Source organism: Artemia sp. Qi Xiang Cuo, chromosome 17, assembly GCF_049724085.1.
Source record: "Artemia sp. Qi Xiang Cuo chromosome 17, ASM4972408v1, whole genome shotgun sequence".
Classification (NCBI taxonomy): domain Eukaryota; kingdom Metazoa; phylum Arthropoda; class Branchiopoda; order Anostraca; family Artemiidae; genus Artemia; species Artemia sp. Qi Xiang Cuo.
In genome coordinates, this window is record NC_142810.1 from 15,140,865 (window position 1) to 15,149,876 (window position 9,012).

Below are 9,012 nucleotides of genomic sequence, written 5' to 3' on the forward strand. Positions count from 1 at the left end.
TCTTAGCACCTTTTTTGTGCAGTGGTTTAATTAGGGTTCTCCTAAAATTGCAATGTACTTTCCACTAAAAAAACATATTAATAATCATCAATAACTTATTTTTAACTTGAGAGCAACCATATTTAAGAAAATCATTTACCAGAGTATTTGCACCTAGACCCTTTTTTCCTATTTTCCCTTATCCTTACCTTAAAAAATTAATTCTAGATAGATCCTGGATAGATCTGAATCAATCTTTTCTATTTGCTTTATTCTGAATCTATTCATATCCATTCTCAATTGATCAGATTTGCTAGATAAGTTGCTTATAGGATAAATATGCTTTAAATTAAAAAGTAATTCTTAATTGTTTTTATTTCGGAGATTTTAGGTTTGTTTTAATCGAGACTTCCTTACCTATTCATATCCGTTTTCATATCCATATATTTCCTTTTCATGTCCTCATATTCATTCCTTTTTATATTCATATCCGTATCCATTCTCAATACAATCCTTACAAGATCCTTCCATGATTCGGTTTTAATGACAGCTATCTCGCTTCTCTGAATTCCTTCCTTTTCAAATTTTTGAAGTAGTTCATGCACTTTAAATTCCATGGCCCTGTAGTCTTTTACAGTAACAAACTGTGGTTTTTCTCCAATAATTCGAGTTCCTGGACCAAAACCTGGATGGAATATATTCTTGCATATTTACCCATGATCCTTGTATGAAGTTGATTTAAAAGGGCGTATATGCTGCCTGTATATCTCAGACTATCAGTAAGATGTACTCTGTGATGTAGACAGGGCTGAACAGTCATTTCTTGACGTATATCTTGAGAAAAATACATCATAAGTCTAGGTGTGTTTGTATAGGAGGTATACCAGCAGAAATTGGACTTACAAATTGCAAAAATAATTTCTGATGGTTGGCCAAAAAATCCTTGAAAAGTACCAAATTGCCAAAATGGTTTAAAATCCTTTTGATGTTCAAAAACATCATCATAAAAGATTTTAAATCTTGTTCTGGTGTCATATTTCCTAGCTTCAAATTTTCCTTTTGTATCAATATCCTGAGCATGTTTGCCACCAACAAATATTATTAATTTCGGAATTTCTCCCATATTGTCCATCTTTTGTTGTTTGATTTGTTTGTTGACGTATTCCCAAAACATTTCTCTCATAAATCGTATTGTCTTCTTGTTTTCATGATAAACAACGATTAATTCTTCTTCCTTTGAATTTTGTCCTCTGTGTAACTGCCAAAGTTCAAAGAACATACGGACCATTTTTAATATCAAACAGTAGGTTTTACCAGTCCCTGGCATACCCGTGATTTGCAGAAAGGGATGATCACACTCCGCAATCAATTTCTGCATGGGGGTTACGAATATTCCATTTATATCTGTCTTGCTATAATTATGCTCTTCATTTAGACATTTCTCGAGCTCTCTCCAAATATTCCATTGGCATGATTGATATCCCATTGGCGTGCTTGAAGAACTAAGATAGGAACCATAACACCTGAAAATAAATACTGAAATTATGAAGAAAAACTAAAAACAACCACTTTGATTTCATCATATAGAATTATGAAGTATCCAGTCCTAGTCCAAGCATGAAATTATGAAAAAAAATATTTTATGCCTTACCTGTCGGCCGATTTATTCTGCCAGTAAGTGTTGAAATCCATCTTTTTAGATTTCATCCTGACTTTTTTTATTGGTCCAAAGCAAAACAAAAGGCGAGTCAAAACCCACCAATCAAATTCATTCTTATTTAAAAGACATTATTTTAAACAATGTTGGCAAATCTGCCTCAACCTCCATGAAATACACCCCCCCTCAAGAAAAATTGCTCCCGATTAATTCCCCCAGAACATTTCCACATGCAAAATTTAGCTGGCAAAGATAATATAAGATAATGAAAAAGAATTTCATATAGGAATTCTGTCAAATACCCCCAGGTTTAAATTTTCTCTGGAAAATTCATCCCTGAAAATTTACCTCTCTTAGGAAGATTCTCCCTCTGGAAATATACCCCAAGCACAAAATACCCCCCCCCCCGAAAAATATCTGTACACTTCCCAATAAATACTATATGTAAAAATTGGGCAAATTTTATAGCTTACACGCCTCTCCCCATGGACTGTGGGGGGTCATTCTACCCCTAAAGACATAGTTATATCCCTTGTTATGGCAATCTTAAGATCCATACAAAAAAGATTCACTCTATCTCGTCTATAATAAACCTACTAATTAACATACTAAATAGAATATAAATTACTAATAATCAACAGTTAATAAGAAAATTAACAAATTGAGCGAATTGAAAAAGTAAATTGAACACTAGGCTTTTACAATGACCACTTTTAGGTATCTTTTAAAACAAATCATGGAAAGGAACTGTAAGTAAGGGGTGACGTGGCCCAATAGCAACCGACAGTAAAAAATTTCCGAACTAATTGAAGCGCAGCAAACTCTACTACCAAGCCTTTTTTTCCCCAAAGACATCCAAGAAAACCTTCAAGAAATGCTCCTTAATCCAAGAAAAAAGCCATTTTTTCAGTCAGTGAGTAACAAACTTGTGGAATCAACTCTCTGAAGATACTGGCGGCTGATTTGACAGGTGCATTCAAGCAAAATCTTGACAAAGAATACCTGCAACAAGAGTTCCTGTATAACTGGGAAGCTGTTGAGTCCTCAGTCCAAATGTAGCAAACAACCTACAGAAGTTGCAATAGAGCATTAGCCTAGGGTTACCTACATATGGCAATATAGAAATTTTTTCTTTATATCTGAGCAATAGAATATTGTCATTTACTCTTATATAAAATGCAGTATAAAGTCAAACAGAAGACAATATCATGCTTTCTCCTATTATGCAGAATGATAAAGTCATACAGATGACTTTTTATATCTTACACTATTATAGAGCAAACATGAATAAAGTAATGCAGATGACATTTTATACCTTGTACTATTATATAGCAAACATGAACAAAGTCCTTTTTAAACTTAATACTTTTATGGAGCAAACACAAATAAAGTCATACAAATGATTTTTTATACCTTGTATGCTTGTAATTATATATTTCTATTTCTAGAGAAAAGATGGAGAATGATATGAAGTCTTCTGTATGACTTTTTAAACATTGAATTATTGTGGAGAAGTACAAATAAAGTTATACAGAAGACTTTTTGGTTTTCTTATTTCATATATGATCCACTAAAATGTCATACAGAAGAAATTATATTACCCCCCTGATACATAGAGAAAACAACAAAAAATCATATGTAAGAATTTATTCATGTTTGCTCTATACTAATATGAGGTATAAAAAGTCATCTGTATGACATTATTTAAGTTTGCTCTATAATAAGAGGAGGCATACAAAGTCATCTGTAACTTAATGCTTCTGATATATATCTAACTAGACAGATAAGTAAATTCTTCATACAAATTAGTGATAATATCCAACTAGTCAGACAATGTTTTCTCTTAGACATAGCAGGGAAGGTGCCCAATGGATATTCTTTAAAAAATTACATTCTATAGACTGTAAAAATAATATCCAACTACACTTAGTATCAAGATAAAATATCATGCTAGACAGATAATAACCTTTCTAAGACTCTTACACCTTTATCTACCTAGCTGAATATTTAACTGTATATGTAATATACAGAATCTCTAGCTCGTTGGATATAATGTAGCTTGGTTTTTCTTATATATATACAACTAAGCAGATACTAAGATTCTCTAATCATTTTGGCGTTTATATCAAAATAGACAGATACATTGTTTTTTTAAGGCATATTGAATATCTACCTATTTGGATAATAAATAAATAAATAAAATAAATGCATTTATTACCCATCAATTAAAACAGATGGAGCACAACAAAAGACAAGAAAAAACGCAAAAACACTAATTCTTCTGAAACAAAAACAAAAAAAACCAAACACAACAACCAACAGCTTATGCCAACTACTGCTGGAGAATCATAGCCCAGGGATGGGACTTAAGTGTCAAATTATATCGAGTAATCTGCGCTAGGATAGCTTCTTCAGGATTCATGATGCCGTACCGATGCGAAACATATCGATTGCTTGTCCATGGTGGTAAACGCAACAAAAACTTTGCATACTTGTAGTACACTAAGCAACAATAATGTTGCTTAGTGTTTCTGATATATATCCAACTAGGCAGATAAGAAGATTCTCTAAGCAGTTTGGGGTTTATATCCAACTAGCCAGATAAATTGTTTCTCAAAGTCATAGAGAATATATAGGCTACCGACTTGTATTATTATGTTTATGTTATAGTCCTATACAGCTCCTACTAGGCAGATAAACAGATTCTCTATGTTGCATAACTAAAACGATGCGTATATAAATTGTATAGAAAGCATATAGTCAGCTTAAATAGGTGTAGAATTATAATTAAGGGAAAAAGTAAATTATCACACCCAATCTTACTATAAAATAACATATCACGTGATCTCACTGTTGCCAACCATGCTTTGAAATGAAGGAATTCTCCTTCACGTACCGACTCCTTTTGCTCAAAAACAATTAAGATCAATTTATTGATGTAAGGCGACCAACTTACTCTTATTTTCAGGTTAAACTAAGTGGTTAATTTATATAGATAATTGGCGTTAAAATTTACCTTCTAGACCGCGCTTTTAATTGTTTTACTTGTCTAAACTTGTTATGTATTATAATTCTCAACTAATATTAAATTATCAATGATGATTTAAATTTTAAAAAATAAAGTTGTTGTAGTTTTAAGGTAGTAATGTTATACTAATTAAAATCTATTATCTTAGTTTAGAATTTTTATTCACCTACAGTCAGATTCTTCTTCTTCTAATTCACTGCAGGTGGGCTATTCAGTTGGTACTATTTAGCCCTCTTCTTTTTGCTTCACTCTGTGGGCTACAGAGCTACTGTTTTGGTTGTCTCTTATTTATTAGATATTCTCAGATATCTTTCAGTAGATCTTTTGACTCAAGGTGTTCAAATATAAGATGATAGATAACGGAAAAGAAAAACACTTACTTCAAAAAGATACACGCTCACTAGGGTGTAGTTTACCAGTTGAGTGCTGATAGGCTACTGCTTTGCAAGCTCCTTTTGTGGAAAAATGCATGTCGCATGTTCTTTATGCAACTATTGACGAGTTAATTTACTAGTTTAATAGACACCCGAGGAATGACAATCGATTCTGCCACAAATTTACCAAAAGCCTGTGGACCAGTGTTTTTAACACCAGAAATTATTTTCAGCATCTTAAAATTGTCTAAGACAAACAAAGGTTATAGCCAACTTAACTCGCTAATAAATGGGATATAAGGTAAGGAAAGCACAAATCAACTCTCACTGAGAGGCTGCGCCTGACGGCAGAAATGTCCAGAACTTGGTACTCCAGACTCTCCATCTAGTTCATTTTCTTTGTGGCTTGTGCAGAATATGAAGAACAGGTTCTACTCAGATATGATGATTAAAAGTGTAACATATTCAAGTTTGATCGACAATGAGTTATGTATATGTCAAGGGAAAACTCAGCACGAGTAATTAAATGGTGTAGTCAGAAATGTCTTATTTTGTATTGTTAGAGACGTAAGCAAGTTTTGACAGAAAAATATTATCTTATGGAGTTATTGCATGTAAATATTACATTTGTTTCTTTTTGTTAAGAAAATTTGCTGTTAAGAAAATTGTTAAGAAAATTGTGAATTTGCTTACATTTTTATCAAGAGAAATAATAAAGTTTAGGTTTATAGAATATAACATAAAGGAAACGTATACTAAATTACTTATCTATAAAACAAAACACGTAGCTGCTACTCAGCAACAAGGTAAGCACAGATGTAGCAGCTCTGAGAGATCACCTTCAACTGAATTATTACAAAAAAAGCTATTTTCTCTACTAATATCACAAAAAAAAGTCTAAAAAATATCCAGTAACTGAAATATTTAAACTACAATAAGGCATTTTATATAGGTGGTAAACTAGATAAATCATTGTTTAGTCTGATTTCAACAACAAATTCGTATAGAAAAAGCTATTACATATTTCTGGCATTAAAATGATGTTCTGTAACCTATATATAATATGTTGTTCTGATGATGATGTTGAAGAATAAGAGCAGGTAATAAGTTTTACAAAAAATGATTATTTATAATATATGCCGTTTCTAACTTTACTATTTTAGTAACATTACTGCGGATTTCTTGATATTATTCTTAAATTTTCTATTTTCATTTCAGGAAACACGCTTCAGGAAACGCCTCATGTCAGGAAACAAGATTAATTGGTTTGAGATTGAGTGCAAAAATCTGCAACTGTGCAACTGTTAAGCAGTTCAAGAAAAGTTATGTTCCTTTTCGTGAACAATAGTCTATAAATATTTAGGAGATAATAATGCTTTTATTACCTCCTTGGCAGTGTAATACAGGTAAAAAAAACAGTAAGCAGCCGAATAAAGCTTAATATTGCCATTCGTTGAACATGAAGCTTTTTAGATTTGAGAAAAAGTGTTAAAGTAAACAAGAATCAGCTATTTAGAGAAACACAAAAATAAATTGTTTCCAGAAGCTCAATGCTAGACCAAAAGAGTATATATATTCTATGCACTTACGTACTAAATATAAGAAATTTACATTTTATTACTGAAATAGTAACTATAAACACACGATCCGATATCTGTGTATGTGGGATACTGACTAATTGTAAAGCTAATGCTTAAGCATCAAAAAGTTATTGGTTATAAGGTACAAAAGTTACACCATAGGATGGCAAAGAAACTGTACAAGGCAGTAGAGAACTGACGAAGACTATATCAGATAGCAAAGAGTTAAGTGATTTTAGCAGTGAATTAAGGATTTAATTTCTTTAACACTCATCACACCTGTCTTCTCTTAACAGACTTGAGAATTATGAAGCTGATTTTATACCCTAGAAAAAGTTTACAAATAACCGTATCTACTGCTGAAAAATGGTCAAAGAGCGACTCTGTTCCTTCTCAAGAAAGATCAAGGGTAATAAATACACCTCCATTGCTTTTCAGATGGATTGGCAGAGCAACAAACAAAATGAAAAACGAGTACCCAACCAAAATTCATTATCTTATTTCTTTTTCATGAAGACTAATGAAATCACACCAAAAGTTATAGGCCATACTAGGATTACATATTAAAGAAACCTTAGAATCAAATGCTTCACGAAATTTATGTTAGATTTCAGAAAATAGGGATATTCAACAAAGGTAATTTTTACAAAATAATAATACAACAGTCCCATTTTAATGGAATTTTAATAGTAAAATACATCAAAATATATAAGAGTAATTGGAGTTCTCTTCTACCTAATCATAAGGCTGTGGGAAAGTTGTAAGCTCTTCTTAGTTTTAAGGCCCAGATGCTGTACTATAAGATGGTGCACGGAATTTAAAACGTGGCAAATGCATTACAAACTAAAATAACTACTTTAGCTATGAATTCTGGAATGAGCCTGTTTAAAGTTTGTCATTCACACTTCTAACACGGACTTTAGTGAGAGTTTGAAGCTGGTATCATTATCTAAATTAATTATTTAATATACAAGTTAGCGTTTCCATACCTCTGCATACGAAATTCACGTTACAGAGTTTTTTAGTTGATTTAGTGTAAGATAATAATTCTTCTGTTCAATATTTATTTAAAAATAAAATTTACTTCTCAGCAGAATGAGGCAACAAGTTAGATTTTGAAAAACAAAATAATTATTACAATTTATTTCTTCAGAAGATGAGCCTAAATAATGGCTATGGCATTGAAGAGGTCAAATTTTGTTCTTCTTACTTTGTGGCGGAGGTTCGAAATCAACAGGCTAAAGCTTCACAAAGGATCTTCTGGGCCCTCAATATCGACATAAGAACCGGGTGTATTGTGGTAACGAGCTCGATAGCCAAAATCGTTCGGTTTGTGCTTTCCTTACCTTAAATCGCATTTATCAGCGAGTTAAGTTGGCTATAACCTTTGTTTGTCTTAGACAATTTTAAGATTCTTAACATATTTTCTTTTGTTAAGATAACTGGTACACAGGCTTTTGTTAAATTTGTGTCAGAATGGCTTGTCATTCCTTAGGTGTCTATTAAACTAGTAAATTAACTCGTCAATAGTTGCCTAAAGCATATGACAAATTCGTTTGTACACCAAAGTAGCTTGCAAATCAGTAGCCTATCATCACTCACCTGGTTAACATCGACAGTTTGAGCTTTTATACTTTTGAAGTAAGCGTTTTTCTTTTCCGTTATCTATCATATTACATTTAAAAAAATGGATTCAGAATATTTAATGAAAGATATATGAGAATATATAATACATAAGAGACAACCAAGACAGAATATCTGTAGCCCACAGATTGAAGCAAAAAGAAGAGTTCTAAATAGTATCAAATAAATAGTCCCCCTGCATAGACGTAGAAGAAGAAGAATCTGACTGTTGGTTAAGAAAAATTCTGAACTAAGATACTACATGTAAATTACTATTATAGTACTACCTTAAACCTACAAAACATGGATTTTTTAAAATTTAAATCATCATTTAGCAGTTCAGCTTATTTGGGAGTCCTCCTAAATAACAATTTTAGATAAGTAAGACAAGTAAAAGCACTTGTGATAAGTTTCATTGGCCAGAACAGGAGCTATATCAATTCTCAAATGAATTGGAAATGAACAGAAGAGGAAGATGGGCGCCTGCCGTAAATATTTTAAACTTCAGTGTTTTTGAGCGAAATTATTCTTTCGGGGCAGTAGTCTTTATTCACTTCAAAGCATGGTAGTTCGCAATGCTGCAAAAAACATGATATCATTGTAGAAGAAATAGATTTATGATTGGATAATTTGGAGTTTCCTAGAAGACTTCTTATCCAACTAGGTAAATTTTCTCTCTGCTTAAGAGAATCAATTTATCTGCCTAGTTGGATATAAACCCCAAACTGCTTAGAGATTCTTCTTATCTGCCTAGTTGGATATATATCAGAC

The 9,012-nt window shown here is 32.1% G+C and overlaps 1 pseudogene across 1 annotated transcript; it reads right to left on the minus strand.

The window, feature by feature from the left end:
* Positions 1-336: 336 nt before the first annotated feature.
* On the minus strand, positions 337-2,540 carry LOC148941930 (uncharacterized; annotated as a pseudogene). The gene is made up of 2 exons (XR_016143154.1): positions 2,467-2,540; positions 337-1,502 (listed from the first exon to the last, which is right to left on the minus strand). The product of XR_016143154.1 is annotated as an uncharacterized LOC148941930 (transcript).
* Positions 2,541-9,012: the final 6,472 nt, after the last annotated feature.